This window comes from Lathamus discolor, chromosome 3, assembly GCF_037157495.1.
Source record: "Lathamus discolor isolate bLatDis1 chromosome 3, bLatDis1.hap1, whole genome shotgun sequence".
In the NCBI taxonomy this organism is placed as follows: domain Eukaryota; kingdom Metazoa; phylum Chordata; class Aves; order Psittaciformes; family Psittacidae; genus Lathamus; species Lathamus discolor.
Window position 1 is genome coordinate 104,829,048 of NC_088886.1, and position 20,013 is coordinate 104,849,060.

Below are 20,013 nucleotides of genomic sequence, written 5' to 3' on the forward strand. Positions count from 1 at the left end.
TGTGAAGAGGGATGCAGTCTAGAATGACTCAGGAACTGCACAGAAAGCTGCGTAGGGCGAGTGGGCTCAATGCAGAGCTGTTTGGGCCTATCCAAAATGGAAGTACCTGTGGCTCAGGGCTGGTTTTAGCTCTCCCTGTTATGTGCAGTAATTCAGTGCACAAAACCAGATGTGGTTGTGAATCTTCTAGGATGAAAGAGATGTGCAAACAAAATGCCCTTCCCCACACTTTTCGAAGAGTAGAACAATGCAAATGATGAAGAATTTGTGATTATTGAACTCCCTTTTATACAGCTATTTAAGTAGTGAATCATTTAGCAAGGCTAAAAACAGATTTGCATTTCCTTTCTCTGTTGGACAGTATATCAACCCACCTACTGGGAAAAGCCTGAACCATTAATACGGAAACTGATTTAGAATAAGAAGTGTCTATACGCTCTGCTGGAGCCAAAGAAAGTTCGTTTGTGTCTGGCTAGGGTAAAAGTCTGGGGCCATGCGGGATTTCTCTCAGCTCATTAGAAAAGAAAATGAATGGGTGGGGTGGGGGGTGTCAGTTCCTTGCTACAGAGACTGATAAGCATAAACCCTCTGACATCTATTAGTCATCCATAAAATCAATGATGGACTGCTCAGCTTTTAAGATATAGAAACTTCTGCACACAGGTGGGAGTAGAACTGTCTGGAAAGCTTTTAATGCATGTGCAAAGCCTTTAAAGTAAGACAGCAACATTTGAATTTAGGCATCCTGAAGTCATGAGGCTGCTCATTTGGATTCGAGGGGAGGGAGAAGAGGTAGTTAATGATTTCCTCTTTTGATCAGGAGAACCTTCGTAGTCCCTAAATCCTTGTCGGGATCTGGCCTATTCTCTTTTAGTTTTATTGTGTGATTGTCATGAAATATTGGAAGGAAATTGGATGTGATCACGTTATGAAGAGTCTATATATAGCATTACAGTCTTCATTATGATTCCAGTTGTGCTGTAATTATCTGTGCTCCATGTTAAGCAGAGCAGGAGTGAGATGAATGAGCTGCTGGGAGAGGAATTCAGGCAGAGAGAAAATACAATCAGTGGCTACCTAGCTACTATGTAATGTGCAACAAGTGTATGGGGCATCCATACACCATAGAATCAACTAGGTTGGAAATGACTTTTAAGATCAAGTCCAACCATCATCCACCAGGTATTTACAGGTGCATTTCCAGAGACAGCTACCCATCTAAAGCCCCATTATGTAAAAATGCATGAGGGGTGTTCCTCGCTTTTCATTAGTATTCCTATCTGCAAACAGGAAGAGAGAGCTGCCAGTACTTAACAGAAGAAACTGTGTTCCTGTTGCAAGCCAGCACATACTTGGCCAGTGAGTTTCAGTAAGGTCAGAATCTCATTGCGTATCTAGGTTGGCAGGGTAATTTGGGTCTTGTATTCTCTAACTCCACTATCCTGTCCAGTCAGGGATTTAGGGATTTTCTTTTTTTTTCTTCCCAGCTGGAAGCATTAATCTTTTTCAGTCTTTTATACAGATATTTGTACTCACAAAGTATCAGCAACTAAAAATTTCACATTATGTTTGTGATTATATCATCCAATATTTGGTCAAACATTATCTTAATTTACCATTCTTGGTGTAATTATATGTTCTACACAGTGAGATAGATGCCGGAATTTTCCTGCTTCCCTCTCCTAAGATGCAGGGAAAGCCCTTGTTGCGAGCTGTGCAGCTAGACTGGCCATATGTTCTGTATGTTATGTGTATCTAAATATAATAATATCCTACACCTCTGGCTACAGGACATACAAAAGGGTGAGGAGTACTAAAGAAGTCATAAGCTATTTAAATCCCATGTTCTTTTGGAGGTTTTAAGCTAAAAATTCAAATGGGATAGGTTAAAAAGTCAAATGGAAACGTGATAGGTCAGAAAAACCCCTACAGCTGCTAACAGGTAGCATTTGAATACCTGGACAATTTTATACCAACACATAAAGAACATAAATAACTACAGGTTTATATATATTATATATTATATATAGGTATATATATATTATTATTATATTTCTTATTATATATTATTAAACATAATGTATTAATATATTAATAATTATATATATTATATATTATTATAATATATATTTTTATATATATATAATTCTTCTAAAATAGTATATTAGGACTTGCAAACTCCCCGTATTTTGAATCTGGAAAGTCAGTTAATGTATTAACCCATATGATGATGTTAAAGAGTGGTTTAACTGCATATTAATTTTAGTCTACATTTCAGTAATGTTTAAACAACTGATGTGTAGGAAGCACTCAGTTTGATGCAATGAGAAACACAAGGCAACAGCTGAAAGTGGTTGTATCATTCCTATCATGTATAGATACGTGGATAGACTCCACAACTCATCGGAGTTGTAAAACAGGTATGCTTTATTCAGCGCTGAGGTGCATGGGGATTGCTCCTCCAAAAGCATACTCACCTTTTCTTTGCCACTCAGTTCGTTTATATTACATACAATGATTACCTAAACATGAGATTGCTTCACGCCTAATACATATGCAAAACCTATTCCCGTCTAGTATTATAATCAGTTTTCTGGCATTTGTCCCATTGGTGCGCCTGCGCAGTGCCTCCTGGTGGTGGTCGTTAGGGGGTCGTGAGGATGAAGGCCTCTAGTTCCTCTTCATCAGCACAAGTAACCTCTTGCTTTCACGCAGACTCAATAGGGTTTCGGCTCCTATCCAGGCCTCAGGTTCAGTACAAGCCAGTTTTATGTATCTTAAAGCAGAAACTTGTCAAGTTTGCAAATTTTGTTACTCTGGCTATCTTTTGTTCCTTTTCTTTCTAAAGATACTATTTAAACAAGAATGTCTTAAATATTCAGCTATGAATCTTATCTACTACAATTCTGCCTACCAGCTGTAACTCCTACAGTTCTGCTTCACCATTCTAGCAACTTTTACTCCTATGGTTCTGCTTCACCAAGCACAGCGACTGCTTAAGCAAGCAGGCACAATGTTAACCCATTATTCCCAGATATCAGTATTAAGGAAAAAAAAACACCCCAAAATTCAGTGAAGACTATTGGTGTTTCTCCATGGTCTTGTTATCTGTCTAGCCTTTGAAGCTACAAAGGACATGGAAAACACTGGAAATGAGTGTGTCCACAGAGTATCTATGGCTGCTTCAAGCACGTGGATGGCAGCTCTGTTTTCCATAGGTAGCGTTCCCTCATTGATCCTCTGGTGCTGGTACTGTGAGCACCCCTGAGCACAAACGTTTCCCCTGCCAGGGCAGATAGTAAATCCGAACAGACCGGTGCACTCTCACTCCTGACCTCCCACAAACAGCCGCTCTGGCAGCCGAGGACATACAGCCTAACCCTGTCTCTGGTCACACCTGCAAAACACCAGCTTCCATCGCTCTTGCGCCAGCGCAGGCAGGTGGCAAACCACAGCAAGGGCCTGGTCGGGCACGTGACCCACCATCTCTGCGCCCACTTCCCCCGCCCCACTGCCTGGGCACAAGGAAGCGGTTGGGGTTTTTCAGAGCGGATGTTAACGGCTGTTGATCGCATGTGGCGAAAGGGGCCCCTCCTCAGCCAGGGAGCGGAAGGCTCCGAGCTGCCACGAAGGTGTGAGGAAGCGGCAGCGCCTCACAGTAGGTCCTGGTGAGCTCTCACTGAGAAGTGAGGAGGAGAGTCGTTCTCTTTGTTATCTTTGGGGTTTGACTAAATAGAACGTGAATCCGCACGCTCTTGGGATATAGTGGCTAATGGAGGTAATAAGTCTCATTTAAAGGGTAGCTATCTTCCTATTTTCCATTTTGTGCTAACCTCCTGGAAAATACCCTAGACAGAACGTCTCTGGTATTGCAGAGGGGGTAACATACTGTATTGTTTGTCTGTTTATCACAGATGATATCATTTCCAAATCAGAGCTAAGATTACTTGGCATAATGCAGTGTGTAGAGTGTTTGGGAAGTGTTTCAGAAAGGTAAGGTGACGTCTGAGGTAGCACAGTCGTTAAAGGAAGCGGACCTGCTCCTCCACAGCTTCCCTTCGTGTGGGGTGGATTTTTTAAAATAATTGAGGCAATGACAATAAATGGAAAGGCATTTAATTAACACATAGAAAATATTTAACTTCATATTTCCACAAGGACATTATTAACAACAAGGAATACAGCATTTAAAATTTTAATATTTTCAGTGATTGTTACCCCTTTGTCTTGCATAGAATTGTTTCTTAGTTTGCAGTGTTACATGGCAGTGCTACAGGTTCTCTGCATACTGTAACTGTCAAATTCCTTAGAATTTAGACTTATAAAAAACAATACTGTATAGCATTATTCTAAATTAAAGCTAGTTGTGTTATCAGCTGAATATAATATTGAAACACATCTGTAAAGGCTTTCCTGTATCAGGGGGTGTAAGCCGTTGTTATAAAACAAATAGGATCGGATTGGTTATATGAGCTGTTAATCATTGTAGTGGTGTATTTTGAAAAGTAAATATGAGGAGAAAGTAATTTTTCAGTTATACAAGATCTTTTTTTGTGGTTTTGAGACATTTTTGAATTAGAGAATATAAGGGTTGCATAATCAGGTTCTATTTGTATGTCTAATAGGCTTGATGTGGTTGCCTGTTAGTTTTCGCACCAGCTGCAGTTACTGACCTAGGGTATAAAAATTCCTCCTTTCACCACTGAAGATGTCATGTCATGTTTAAGTAATGCTCTTCTACTGTTGCCTGGCTGGTATCAGAAACTAAGGATATATATAAAGAAAAGACCCTTACAATGTTTTTCAAAATGCAGTGTTTTTTAAAACTGCATTTTACCCAAGGAATAGACACTTATCTTGGGATAATTAGAATGATATGCAGTGATTGCTATAGTTCGGGTTATGTGTCCTTAACATTAAGTGTGTTTTTATGGTGATAAGGATATATTCTCAAACTGAAAAACGCTTCAAGACTGGGAGACAAAACAGCTTATTGCATCAATAGCTCCAGTACTAACAGTGTTTTACTGCTTTGGCAATCCTGTTCAAGGTTTACTTTTACTTAATGTGACTGCTATTGGAGTACTTAAGAAGTAATGCTGATTAGTCTGATTGTATTCTCTGCTATACTTCCTATATTTTTTAATGAAATGTTAGAAGAATCATCCCCTCATGACTTCCTGTGTAGAGGTTCATCACTGTCTCGATATGTGGAGTCACTCTTAAAAATCCATATAAAGGCCTTAAAACTTTGAAGCAAGAGGTAGGAGCTGAGGAAAAGAAAAAATAAAATCCATACTTAGAGTTTCTGATTAACTGCAGGATGCCTTATACCACTGAAATCCCTTGTTTATAGGAAAATGTTTTAAGTTAGATTTCTTTCCTTTACTTAAAACTCAGTATGTGATCATAGAATCATAGAATAGTTAGGGTTGGAAAGGACCTCAAGATCATCTAGTTCCAACCCCCCTGCCATGGGCAGGGACACCTCACACTAAACCATGTCACCCAAGGTTCTGTCCAACCTGGCCTTGAACACCGCCAGAGATGGAGCATGCGCAACTTCCCTGGGAAACCCATTCCGGTGCCTCACCACCTTTACAGGAAAGAACTTCTTCCTTATATCCAATCTGAACTTCCCCCATTTAAGTTTTAACCTGTTACCCCCTGTACTATCACTACAGTCCCTCCCCAGCATCCCTATAGCCCCCCTTCAGATACTGGAAGGCTGCTATGAGGTCTCCACGCAGCATAGTGATAGGCTGTCTGTTGTGCTGTGTTATATTGTATTCAGAAAAGCACATCGCTACTGTATCTGCAGAATTCAGGACTTTTAATAAAGATGATTTATACTATCTTTAACTGCATTTGACAAGTAGTGTAGGAATAATACATCAGATATTGGTTTCTTACTACTCTGAAATTTTTATTTATCTTTAGTAGATTATTTTATTCTAATAGGTTAATATAAGTATCACTCATGATTTTAAACTATTTCTTTTTCACAAAATTTTTATTTTAGAACAAAGGAAATACTTAAATATATTTGTGAGAAAAGATTTCAGTGTTTCTGCTTTCTTCTCTTTTTCACTGTCCTGAAGCATTTAAGCTTTCATTTTTCTCCTGTCTGAAATAGAAGTCAGCAGAACTACTTTGGTGGCTGAATTAAAAAAAAAAAAAAGAAAGAAAGAAAAAAATAAAGTTATTGTTGCTGTTTGGAATGATTTGGTACAATTGGTTTGATATGATATGGGATAATTTTGTATCACACTTGGGGAAAAAAATAAATAATATTTACAAGTTCATTGACTGTACATAACTGCTCTTTTATTGATGGTGAGCTTGCATGTTCTAGTTTCTTCATAAGTCCACAGTCACTAGTTCATGCTAGAATTAAATTAGTATAAAGCTATCTAGAGTTATCCAGGTGATAGCCATTCTGAGTCCTTTAAAAATAAAGGCATAGGAAAGAAGTTACTCATATATTAGAACGTATTTAAGCACCTCTGATACATTTTCCTGTAGACTCTGATCCACTACTGGAAAGTGTTTCCAGAATTCAGTGTTTCACGAGTAAGCACAAGACTCAAACCATCTTGGAGAAACTGTAATCTTCAAAATGTATCATGTTATCGAACGTTTTTTTCCAGTGGAGTTGCTACTGAATGTCATTAATGAAAGAGGTGCTTCCACTGCCTCTGGGCGCTTCAGAAGTATTGCACCTTTGTTAGAATCGTTCAAAAAGTTATGCATTAACCAAGTCAGGAAGAAGGTTTTGATAACCATGTCCTCTTTTTTGGTTTTATGGAATGCTGTGCTCAGCTTCTCTTAGATGTTTTGTAAAGCAAGTACTTAATTCACTACAATTAGTGTAACACCCAAAATAATAATTTAATGATGTTGTGGTTTAAGCCTGGTCAGCAACTGAGAACCACGCAGCCGCTTGCTCACACCCCCTCTTCCTCCCCCCGATCCCAGAGGGATGGGAAGGAGAATCGAAAGAATGTAACTCCCAGGGGTTGAGATAAGAACAGTCCAGTAACTAAGGTATAACACAAATCACTGCTGCTACCACCAGTAATAATAGTGATAAGGGAAATAACAAAGGATGAGAATACAACTGCTCACCGCCCACCGACCAATACCCAGCCCAACCTGAGCAGTGATCTCGCCCTTCCGGGTAACTGCCCCCAGTTTATATAGTGGGCATGACGTGCTGTGGTATGGAATACCTCTTTGTCTAGTTTGGGTCAGGTGTCCTGTTTCTGCTTCACCCTTGCTTCCCCTCCTCTCTGGCAGAGCATGAGACTCAGAAAGTCATTGGTCAGAGTAAACATTACTGAGCAACAGCTGAAAACATTGGTGTTATCAGTGCTGTTCCCAGGCCAAGAGTCAAAAATACAGCACTGCACCAGCTACTAAGAAGGAGAAATGACTGCTACTGCTGAACCCAGGGCAAATGATTATTTTTGTTTCATTAGAATTCTTAGTGCTCCAAAAGGATAGTTTTGTGTGGAAGCTTTGTAACAGTGACTTTAGGAGTGTTTGGATATTTTCTGTATCAGATAATTTCATTAATTATTTAAAATTCTTCTGTTTCAGATTCTGTTGAATATATAGATTGCTATGTGCCAAATGGTGATCATGTTTTTAATTAATTTTCCGAAAGAGAAGAAAATGTAAGTAAATCCTGTAATGAGTACGACACAGTATGGAAGCATTAGATTTTCAGTGGAAAGTTTTCATGTATCAGAAGCCCATAGGTACCAACTTTTCTTTTTTCTTTTTCTTTCTTTTTGTTTCAAAGGCCTTTCTTTGTAGGATGATATTTTCTTTGTCTTAAGTCAGAAACCTGTCACCTGTTGCATTTTCCTTCTTGCTTTTTGGAAGCTCTGTTTATTGACAATCTCCTGCAGTTTTGTAAATATGTGCAGCTTTAATACTTGCAAATAAGATTTTTATGTCATCCACTGTCATTTCCAACAAAACTGAGTAGGAACACATATGTGGCTTTACATGATTTATATATCTTTTGCTTGTCTGTATCATTGGGCAGGCTGTTTATACATACTCTGGCCTCAGCACTGTTTTGAATTGGGCTCTACCACCTATTCAGAGGAGCAGAAGTAAAGTCTGCTTTTATGCCTGCTATATAATGAATTGCCTGATGACTTAAATCAGAGGCAGATACCACTCAAGATATTTTATACCTAATCCATTTGCCCTGTGAGTGGCACACTTGGTTTAAAATGCCAGTGTTGCAGTGTTGTGTAAATTGCCATGCGTTTTATCTTCTGCAGGGAGCCCTTAGACTGCACAAGCAATTCTAATCGCATGGGTATGTTCTGCCAGTGCTTGATCATTTCTAAGTCAGTATTGCTGGAAATGGCAAAGGAACTGAAGACCTTTTGACTCTTTAACTCTCTCTTCAGAGGGCTCTTGAAAACATGAGTGTCTTAAAGTCTTGAGGTGTGAGAGTCCTTGATAGTCTTAAAAGTGCCACTCACTCTTCCCCAGCTTCTTGAACATGCAGAACATCCCAAGTGCCAAAGGAGCTCTAGAAGAGACTGTCAGAAACACATGCTGTCTGAAAGCAGATGTGTAATCTGGATTAGAGTTGTTCAAATAATCTTGCAAACATCATTAACCTGTTCTATAGAGTTCTGCCACTTTCAGAAAACTTTAAACTGAGTTTGTTGTCTCAATAACTTTATTGAGAAGAAACATCTTTAATAAAGTACATGCATATACATGAATAATTTTAAGATGTGTATCCTAATACATAGTTACATGTAACTACAGGCTGGTCAGTCTCACCTGTGTGCCCAGCAAGATCATGGAGCAAATTCTCCTGGAAACTACACTAAGGCACATGAAAAGCAATTAGGTGATTGGTGACAGCCAACATGACTTCACTAAGGGCAAATAATGCCTGACCAATTTGGTGACCACCTGTGATGGGGCTGTGGAACTGATAGGGGCAAAGCAGTAGATATCATCTACCTGGACTTGTGCAAAGTGTTTGACACTGTCGTACATGTCATCCGTGTCTCAGAACTGGGGAGACATGGATTTGATGGATGGACCATCTTCTGTCTATAGAATTGGTAGGATGGCTGCATGCAGTGAGATGCGGTCAACGGCTCAGTGTCCACGTGGAGACCAGTGATGGGTGGTGACCCTCAGGGGTTTGTGTAGGGACTGATCTTGTTCAACATCTTTCTTGGTGACATGGACAGTGGGATTGAGTGCATCCTCTGCAAGTTTGCCAATGACACTAAGTTATACGCTTCGGTGGATAACGCTGGAGGGAAAGGATGCCTTCCAGAGGGACCTTGACACTCTAGAGAGGTGGGCCAGTGCCAGCCTCATGAAGTTCAACCAAGCCAAGTGCAAGGTCCTACACCTGGGTCGGGGCAATCCCAGGCAAAGCTACAAGTTGGGTGAAGAAGAAACTTAGAGCAGCCCTGTGGAGAAGTACTTGGGGGTGCTGGTCAATGAAAAACTGATAATGAGGAGTATCAGTCCCCAACTCTTGGATGACTACCCAGGAGAAAATGGGCAATAATTACGTAAAAGGTAATTTTGGCTGGGGGCTGCATGACCCACAGACTGAAGAAACCCACTGAGTCAAGAGAAAGAATGCATGCCTGATTAGCATGAGAGATGAGAGCGGTAGATGTAGTTTTTCTTGATTTCAGTAAGGCATTTGATACTGTCTCCCACAGCATCCTCATAGATAAGCTAAAGAAGTGTGGGCTTGACGATCAAGTAGTGAGGTGGATCGAGAACTGGTTGAAAGGAAGAAGGCAGAGAGTTGTGGTCAATGGCGCAGAATCTAGCTGGAGGTCTGTGACTAGTGGAGTTCCTCAGGGGTCGGTGCTGGGACCGGTGCTGTTTAATATTTTCATCAATGACCTGGATGAGGGAACTGAGTGCACCATCAGCAAGTTCGCTGATGACACAAAACTGGGAGGAGTGGCTGACACACCAGAAGGCTGTGCTGCCATTCAGCGAGACCTGGACAGGCTGGAGAGTTGGGCGGGGAGAAACTTGATGAAATTTAACAAGGGCAAGTGTAGAGTCTTGCATCTGGGGAAGAACAACCCCATGTACCAGTACAGGTTGGGGGTTGACCTGCTGGAAAGTAGAGAAGGGGAAAGGGACCTGGGGGTCCTGGTGGATAGGAGGATGACCATGAGCCAGCAATGTGCTCTTGTGGCCAAGAAGGCAAATGGCATCTTAGGGTGCATTAGAAAGGGTGTGGTTAGTAGGTCAAGAGAGGTTCTCCTCCCCCTCTACTCAGCCTTGGTGAGGCCGCATCTGGAATATTGCGTCCAGTTCTGGGCCCCTCTGTTCAAGAAGGACAGGGAATTACTTGAAGGAGTCCAGCGCAGAGCCACAAAGATGATTAAGGGAGTGGAACATCTCCCTTATGAGGAGAGGCTGAGGGAGCTGGGTCTCTTTAGCTTGGAGAAGAGGAGACTGAGGGGTGACCTCATCAATGTTTACAAATATGTAAAGGGTAGGTGTCAGGATGATGGAGCTCGGCTTTTTTCAGTGATATCCAGTGATAGGACAAGGGGCAATGGGTGCAAACTGGAGCATGGGAAGTTCCACGTTAACATCAAGAAGAACTTTACTGTAAGAGTGACAGAGCACTGGAACAGGTTGCCCAGGGGGGTTGTGGAGTCTCCTACACTGGAGATATTCAAGGCCCGCCTGGACAAGTTCCTGTGTGATGTACTGTAGGTTACCCTGCTCTTGTGGGGGGTTGGACTAGATGATCTTTTGAGGTCCCTTCCAACCCTTGAGATTCTGTGATTCTGTGATTCTGTGAGAGGGACCTCTAAAACAATAAAAGGTGGAATACTGATTAATGAACAAATTTTGTAACTCTCAACCAATGGACACTGATTTGTTTGTTTCTCAAAATGTGTAAATAGCGTAAAGTTATGATCGTCAGTGTGCTTGATTTGTGGAGACTTCCATCAAGCACCCTGCGTGGAATAAACAATGTCTTCTTTCCAAACTAGACTGTGTCTTTGTTTAGAAAGCCCCAAAACGACAACACTATTGCAACAGGCCCAAACATGATTTGCATCTTTACAGCTCAGGCAGTCTCAATGAAACTCTTCTGTGTTAAGCACTAGAAGAATGCAAGTTCTTATCACGAATTTTAAGGAAACAGGAAGAACGCAACTTCTGAGGTGTCCAAAAAGTCTGTCTTAAACTGTAAAGAGACTTTTTAACATTCCTAAGTTGTTTTCCTAAAAAAAGTTCTTACAGTAATGCCATGGTTAAATGGTACAGATTTGCTGAAATACTGCACATGGAGTACAATTGTCTGCCATGGGTATTCAGCTGTTTTAATTTTTGCACAGGAAAGCCTTGGCACATAGTGAGACAAGTAGGCACAAAATGAAATACAGACCTTTGTAAATAAGTAGATTCAGTTCTAAGTAACGTTAAGTTTGATGGCTTTGTAACAGTAGCAAGGGAAAATAACTGAGGTACATGTTTCACAGAAGAAAAAATACAGTGCAGCTAGAGAACATAATGAGAATACTTGTATAAGATAAACCGTTGTAGTTGACATAGTTTTAGGTCCTTATGACCTTAGTACAAAAATTAGTGTTAGAAAAACAGATGTGCAGATAAAGAGTATTTGAAACTAGTAGACGTCCAGTATGGGCTGCAGCTGAACTAACTGGTAAGTAGAAGGACTGGATGATTATGTCTGCAGTGTGACCGAACCAGTTAAGCTGGTGTAACCATCATCTACTGCACATGCTTCAGAGGCTGACAGAAGTGATGAAGATTGTTGGAAGAAGTAAACAACCCCCAGAGACCACCACCACATTTTTGCACGCATGCAGGGAGACTTTCTGGAAGAATGATGTAATACATATGCAGCCTCATGAATATGCATGCATGTACGTAATGAATATGTATGCATAATGACTATATAATGATGGCTTGTTTAGCAGTTCAGGGAGACATGCTAGGAGGAGCTATCTCCCCTGTGTCTCTTGGCGCTGCAATAAAGAATACCTGCTCGTCAACCTAAACTTTGTTGGTGAGTTCCTGGAAATTTCTCCAAATCAATGTGTGCATATTTACTAAATGAGAATCAGTGGAGACATGCTTTATACAATTGGGATTTTGTTTATCATTGTGAGAAGATTGTTTCAGATGTATCAGAGAAACTACATATGCACCTGTTGTTGCAGGCAAGGTTTTGGGCACCCAGGTGCACCCACTTGAAGAAGTGATTTGTATGAGAGTGGTGTGTACATAGATTGAAAAGAGGAAATGCAGTCTAATTCCAGCCTGCTGTAGGGGTGAGGCCAAAATCTAATTGATTTTGCACTAGTAAGAAATTGCAGAATATTTTAGTAGAATTTGGCTGAGAAGTTCACAGACTTTCTATGCACTTTGCTCAGGATCTATCAGTGGTTCTTCCAGGATGAATGTGATAAAGCGCATGCTTTCCCCTCAGCCGTAGTTGGAGAGGCTTAATGTGGAAGCTTCACCTGTGACCAAGCAGCCAGTTAGAAACAGGTGGAGTACTTGTGTGATAGTAGTGAGAGAAGCTTCAAGAAGAGGAAATACCTAGAAGAAAAATAGCCATGCAGCAATGGGTAGGAACTGTATGAGCAAATGGCAAAGGAAGGAATGTGGTTATTGAACCACAAATGGCTTGTGGCTATTGAACAAGAACAGAGGAGAGTCCAGAATTAAAGGCTTGCTTTTCTGTCTCATATTGAAAGGGAAGTGGGAGCTGCAGAGCTGAGGGTCAAAGGATTCCTGTGTCTTAAGACTGCAGAGAGACACCATGCAGTGCATATGGCCCCTCTGGTCTTTGGATTATGATTTTAAGCACCACTTTTTTCCCCTCTGTTTTCAGGCCCAGCCACTCTGGATGGGAAGACAGGTAATCAAGTGAGATCTGCAGCAAGTCCAGCAGTTCTCTTACTAAAGATTCTGCTGTGCTTGATGCCTGACCCTTTCTCAGTGATGCAAATGCAGAATGCACCAAGAAAAGCTTTATACAGGTAAGTGATTCTGAGAATATGGGTCAGCCAATAGAAATATTGCTATTTTGACAGTTATATGGAGAGGTTACTGAACTAAACAGTTTGTCTGACTCAGATCTCAGAATTTTGGAGAAGAACTGAGGAGAAGCTACAAAACTTGTGATTTTACAGATTTCATTTACTTACCCCACCAAATAATAAACATTTGGTGCGTACTTCACAGTCTCTTGTCCCTGTGACATCTACTCTTTTGGTAAGCTTTGTTAGGTATTGTCTTTGTGCTGTTAAAAGTTCCTCTTTCTTGAGAAAAACATTTGTTATTTATTCAAAACAAGATCTTGCTAATTTCCAAGGCTGTAGGTGCAATATCACAGGGGCAAGATTGACAGCAAAGTTACACAGACTATAGTATCAGAAAGTCATGACACTTTATTAAAGACTGAAAAAAAAAAAAAAAAAAAAAGTGGCAGTTCCTTTCAGTTTTTATTCCCAAACCTCCTGGTGGCTGGGACTGTAGTTTATACTGAGTATGCTTTCTGAAAGGATAGGTATGCTGGAGCCATGCTTCACTTTGGAAGAAGTGGTAGCAGTTTCTATGACTTCAGTAAAGAATATGAGGTGGAAGCTATTTAACTCGTAGAAAAGATGTGTAAGGAACTACTATGCTGAAAGTCTGGATTTATGTTTATTGTCTGCTCAGCATTTTGCTACTTGCTTTATGGGTATATTAGTGCTTAAGTGTCTTTGTGTCGTACACACTGTCTTTATAATATATGTTTGGATTTCATGTGTAAGCTCTGCGGTGGACAATAAGTATTCATAATCACCTAATCATTGCTATGTAAATGATAAATCACAAGATTAATGATGTTTAGAGTTTGAAAGAAAATGAAAAATGTATAATATATAAAGGAGATTCTTCTGCTACAGGATATTATGGAGAGGCGCAATACAAAAAAAAAAAAGTTTTCTAATTCCCAGGTATGAGTTTTTTTAAACAGCCTCTTCCACAATAACTAGATTTTCATGTTCATTCAGGGCCCAGTAGTATGCAGGTATCTGCATTCACATTTCTTTCCCCTCTATATCAGTAAGACTGAGTGGAGGCATTTTGAGAAAACAGGACAAAAGGATACTAAAGAGCTGACAAATTTATGTATGTTACCTTTGCCATCATAGACACATTCTTTTAAAGTTCAGAAGTATAACTAGCTGAATATGAGTAGATTTTTTAGCCTCTGTAGAGCCCCATTGCCTTCAGCTTGAGCACAGCAGTGTAACCCTAAAGTGGACTTCTGAGCACAGGCATGGAAATATCACCATCTTTATCCCATTGTTTTGGTTCTAAGTGCATTTCTGTGGGAATGAGAAAAGCCAGAGAAAATTAAAGCAATCTAAACAACCACACCAGCAAACTTTCCCTTTTTTTAGCACACTGTTGTTCTACTGTATTTATCAGTTCTTTTTTACTCTTCATGTCTTACTACACCTAAACTGAAAAATCAGATAGAAAAAAAAAGAAAAAAAAAAAAAAAGGAGGGAGGGATTATTAAGTAAGTTATCTCACTGAAAGGAATGACAAAGTTTCCATTTACTTCAATGGGTGCATCTTGTGCTTTACTTCAAATCAGGAACACGCTTTTGAAGCAAATTTGATTATCACCACTTATTGTGCTTTGGTTCACATCAAGAAGTGATCATAGAGACACAAACTAAGTTCCTTTTGAGTAGACTGAAATTAAGGATGCATTCCAGAAGTAACATTTCGCCAAATGAATATTCAGACCATGGGATGAGAAAAGGGCTAATCTGAAATTAAAAGGCTGTGAAATGGATATAATGTGGACATGAAGTTCTGTGCACCACTGTTTCCTTTTGTAACTCTTCTCCTGCTAAGCCACATTATTTGCAAATAATACACATGACCAGTGAATCTGGGATTGGTCTGTGTATTTTTTGTTTCAAAAGGAACTGCACATTTTGGCGCTTTAACAACTTCCTTAAAAAAGTTGACTGTTGTGATGGCTTAAAGAAATGGGAAACAGTTCAGTTGATAGTTAATATGAAATTGTGAGAAGGGAGTATCTGAAATTAATTTGAAACTGTGATTCATCTTCAGAGTTTAAAAATACTGTGGATTGTTATTTAGAGGGCTCTTGTATGGAGTTGTTATTACCAAGTACTGTCAACGTGCTTGATTGGTTTGAAACATAAATGTCTTAGCGAAGATGACATTTTCAGGATGCATGTCTGCAGAACCAACTTATCACCATAAATTAAGTGCTCTGCTTCGAGTTAAACAGCTAGGCTGTATTTGCATTCTTTCTCATACTGTAATAATAGCTAGTGAAGCTTCATTATTTAGTTTTCGAGGGGTTTTCTAAATGAAAATTTGAAAGGAAAAATTGGATGGTTCTTTTGTGGCAGGCAGCAGGAACAGATACATGTTACGTGGTTTTCTGCATTTTGTGCTGTACGACTGCACAAAGTTAATAAGACTTTTTAATTGTGACTACTTAAAAAATATATTATTGGTGATCTGAATTAATTAGAGATAACGTAAAAATCAAGGGCATAAAAAGACATGTCATATAGTATGTGTTTGCTCATTAGATATGACAGTAACTCTGCAGGGGAAATTGATATGTATATTGAAACAAAAATACACAGGAGAGAGAGAGGCTGAGCACTGTTCATTGCCAGAATTAATAATGGGAAAATATACTAGAAATTATTATTGACTACAACTTCTCACGCTAAGCATTCTGTGCTCAGTAGGTTTCTCCCAGTACCATCTGATTTCTCTGAGACAAATGGTCATTCTATTAAGATTGATATGCTTCAGGCAAGGAAGACTTCATAACTGATTTTTCTTAACTACCATTATAGTACAAAATTGGTGCGAGAACTTAGTGCTACGATCTACACAGGCTTTGTGGTGTTTGTGAAAGCAGGATACATATTAAACATTACATGAGTTTCTCCATTCAGTTTCTGGTTTTATTTATGGGGTAAGCAGATCTGTGTCACTGTTGCTGTTTCTGCGATATTTGTTCTCTCTGGTAGTAAGCCAGCAGTAAGAACTGGGAGGAGGGCAATGGGCTGTTGTGCAAAGTGTATACTTTGTTGTCATTTAGTTTTTAACTCACTGAATGTAACAGTGCACCAAGATGTGTATTTAAGTTGCATTACAGAAGTATTTGGAAATGTTTTGACTAGCAGAAGTTTGTCTTTTATCACTGTAGTTGGGTAAAGCTGCTTTTCTTTAAATGTGAAATTAATGTTCAGTAGCAGCTAAATAGTTAAGAACATGAACCATATTGTAAATCGGTGATGTGATGCTAAGCTTGTTTGGTTACTGCCTGTAGGAAATGCCCCATCTCCACCACTGGGACTGTGCATTAGGACAGTAAATGGGACACAGCATGCTGATATGGTTTCCTATCATTTTCTTCAGTTTCTTTCCTTTGTTCCTACTCCTGTCTTTCTGAAACTTGGATCAGATATAAGGAACTCTCACTACAAAAGTTCCCATAGTAACATCGCTGAGGAATTGTGAACAAACTGTATGCTAGCAGCAGACTTCTAGCTTAGATGCAGCTGTGTTGAATAATGCCTTTGCTGGCTTAGCTTATGGTAGCTGTCAATTTACGACCTTCTGCTAGACATACCACAGAAAAGGTCTTATGTATGTTTTATCTCCATCAGAAGAGCCTGTTGCTTTAGCTATGCTACAGTCTCTGTTAGGGATTAAAACTGGATCAGTGCATGAAATCGTCAGGCTTTCAAGTGCCTAGGAGTAAGGAAGATTTGTTTTGTTTTGTTTTTGGTTTTGTTTATTTCTTTGTGTTTATATAGCATCCTCCATGCTAGTACCAAGGAGGTACTAGCTTCTGGGGCTAGCCTCCAGGCTAGGACCTGGCTTCTGGGCTTTGCAGTGATGTTCCTAACACATGCTGGTTACATGCAAAAAATACTGTTTTAGTAATGAATAGAAAAGTAACCTTCTGACATTTTTTCCATGTCAGATAATGGCCCATGACCCAAAATGTCAGGGCAGTTGATCAGAGCCACTACTATTTTCCTGGATATGAAGATCTAAATAAAAACTTGCAAATACGTTTATTCTCTCAGTGTAGCCCAAAATTCTTTACCAACAGGCTTGTTTTCATTTTTGCTTTTTAGGTTTGTTCCGAAGGATTGTAGAGAAACTGAATACTTCCTCTGATGTTCATTCTTGCATTCTTGTTTGTTTGTTATTTTTATTTTATTAAAAACAGAACCTGCATTCTTCACCAGTCACTAGGAGCAGAGAGCCTTATTTATGTTAATCATAGATAAGGCTATTTGAATATTGAATTCAACTCTGGTTTATCTTAATCTGCTGTTTTGATTTATCTTAATCTGCTGTTTGAGCTTCTCAGTGCTATGACCAGGATGTTTTTATTTCTGTTCAAGACAAGAAAGTGAAATTAAGTGAACAGCTGAAAATTTCTACAGTGCGTGTGGGATACTTTAGCAGAATAACAAGCTCTGTTACTCGTATCCTCTTTCTAGCAGGTTTGAAGGGGCATGCCAGCACTAATAGCAAACACATGCATCATGGGCACAGTCCAATTCAACAAGTTCCTAATTTGTTGTAATTTACGCTGCTGGAATAATAATAGAGTATGTCCTTTGCGATCAAAGGGGTACAGACCATTGAATTGGCTTTAAATTAGTTTCACAGAAATAGCAAGAGTGCTAAGTGTGTGAAAATTTCCGCTGTTCTTATGAGGTGGGGTACTGACTCATTGACATAACTGGCTTACTAATGGTAAATTTGAGACCCCTTTGATAATGCAGTTGGATATTCCTTAGCAGGGGTTACTTTTGTGGCTTACGAGTAAAGTCATGAGATAATAAATTCATGAGTTACATGAAATTGCCCTGTAAGCTCAGAAAGGTCAGCAGGATCCTTATTAGTGCTGTTTGAGCACAGGCTGTACACTTTGTACACTTCGGGAGAAAATTATTCAGCGTTTTTTCCTGTTCATGTCTTTCTAGGAACAGATGTAATGATCTAACTTACATGTCTATCGATATCCTAATAAACTGGAGGAGCTGAAACTTTGCAAAACACTCTGTTATCTTTTAAACATAATGGAGGGAAATTAAATTTTTCATTGCTTATACCAGAGTAGTATTCTGTTTGAGGGTTGCCATTGCTGGTGCACATCCTCAGTGTTAGTCGAAGACAAAACAGGTAGCTCTGTCATTCTCAAAAGAAGCCTGGGAACTCTAAGTCACTATGGTCATTCTCTTGGCAACCAGAGGAGCTGTTGTGCAGCTGTGGAGAGCTGCCTTAGGTCTGAATAGATGTAGAGCCTTTTAGATGTCAGAAATTTTTGTATTGTCATTCAGCAACCCAACATGTAATAGATCTGTAGAAATTCTTGTTGGTGATTACTGTAAGGTAGCTAGCGCCTGTAAAAACAATTAAAATCAAGAATTACCATGGCAAAAAGGGAGCTGTAATAGAGAAAATGTGTGCACACATGTACATAGAAGTGAGTGTGCATGCTCTCTTTACTTCAATGTATGTAGCGTATGTAGTATTTACTTTATGTAGGTAGTGTCCGTCAGCTTTGTTATAGCTGCAGGGACTATTTTTTTATTCTACTGATTGCCAGTGTAGAGAGGCCTGCCAAAAGTTATTTCAAAGCAAGCTGTGTGCACTCTACTTAGATGCTAGTGACCACTCCTTTGCTAGTGTTTAACCTCTCCAGATGAGCCTGGAATTAACAGAATTGTAGAAAACATTTTTTTTGAGAGAGCTTGAATTCAGAAGCAAATATTGGTATACAGGTACTGACCTTGAAGTCAAGGAAAACATGATCTTATTAGAGGTAAAAACTGGATGCAACTCCATGTTTTCTAATGAATGAAATCATAAACATGACTTTCTCCTATCAGAAAGATAATACATAAGTCATTTTGGTCAGTTCTCTTAAAATGGACACTAGAGTCTGCAACATTTTATGGAGATAGTAAAAATTAAGGAGGCTTTATAAGTGACGCATATGAATCCATCAGCGTCTAGCTGTGATACAAGTGTGTACTTTTCACAACAGTCTTTCCTACTGGGTTGCACTGTTCAAGACAATGATTTGGAGCCTGACGGCAGAGGATACATTTGTGCTGTATGAACATTACACTAGTTATCCAATTTATGTGGCAAATTTAATTATAAAAATGTGGACTTTCAGAAAATAATGCATTTACAAATCTTTCTAACGGGAGAGATTGGTTTTACTTGCTGTGCTGAAATTTTCAAATGTTAAAATTTGATAAATGCAAATTGAGCTCTATTTTCCATTTTATTGCAATGCCTTCTTATTATTTAATAGAATTTTCTTTAGAGCCATGCAGTATATTTTATTCCTAGAGAGTAGAAGCATATACTACATGTTGTAGTTCAAATATCATAGACACTTAATTTTAGAATAAGCAAGTAAATTCAAAGGTAAATGTGGTCATCCTATTTTTGTTGTATGGTACCTTACCAAACCATTTATATTTTTTTTAACCCTTAAAAATGGTTTATGATTTAATACATTGTCCTGTGGTAACCAGTGCTATTAATTCAAAAGAAATGTCAGCAAATGGAGAGGGAAACATCCCAGCATACTGCAGCGCAGTTGCTACCTAGTGTGTATTCATAGAGGTATATAGCACTAATGCAGGTAAATAAAAACTGTAAGATAGCTAATAAGCAGTAGGTGGATGATAGCCAAATGATAAAATTGAGCAAGAAAGACTTATCTATCCAGGAATGCTCTTCAAGATAGTTTAGCAGTCAGATCAGGGTGGGGGAGACATCAGAGCAATAATAGACAAGGGCAGTTAATAATCTTGATGGGAACTGTAATAATGGGGTTATGAAATTTCCTCAAAAGAACTTCAGGTTAAAGTCCTAAGGACCTCATCCAAT

The 20,013-nt window shown here is 39.3% G+C and overlaps 1 long non-coding RNA gene across 1 annotated transcript; it reads left to right on the plus strand.

Moving 5' to 3' along the window:
- Positions 1-12,423: 12,423 nt before the first annotated feature.
- On the plus strand, positions 12,424-17,399 carry LOC136010162 (uncharacterized). The gene is made up of 3 exons (XR_010610775.1): positions 12,424-12,644; positions 12,911-13,058; positions 17,226-17,399. It is a non-coding gene; the product is annotated as an uncharacterized LOC136010162 (long non-coding RNA).
- Positions 17,400-20,013: the final 2,614 nt, after the last annotated feature.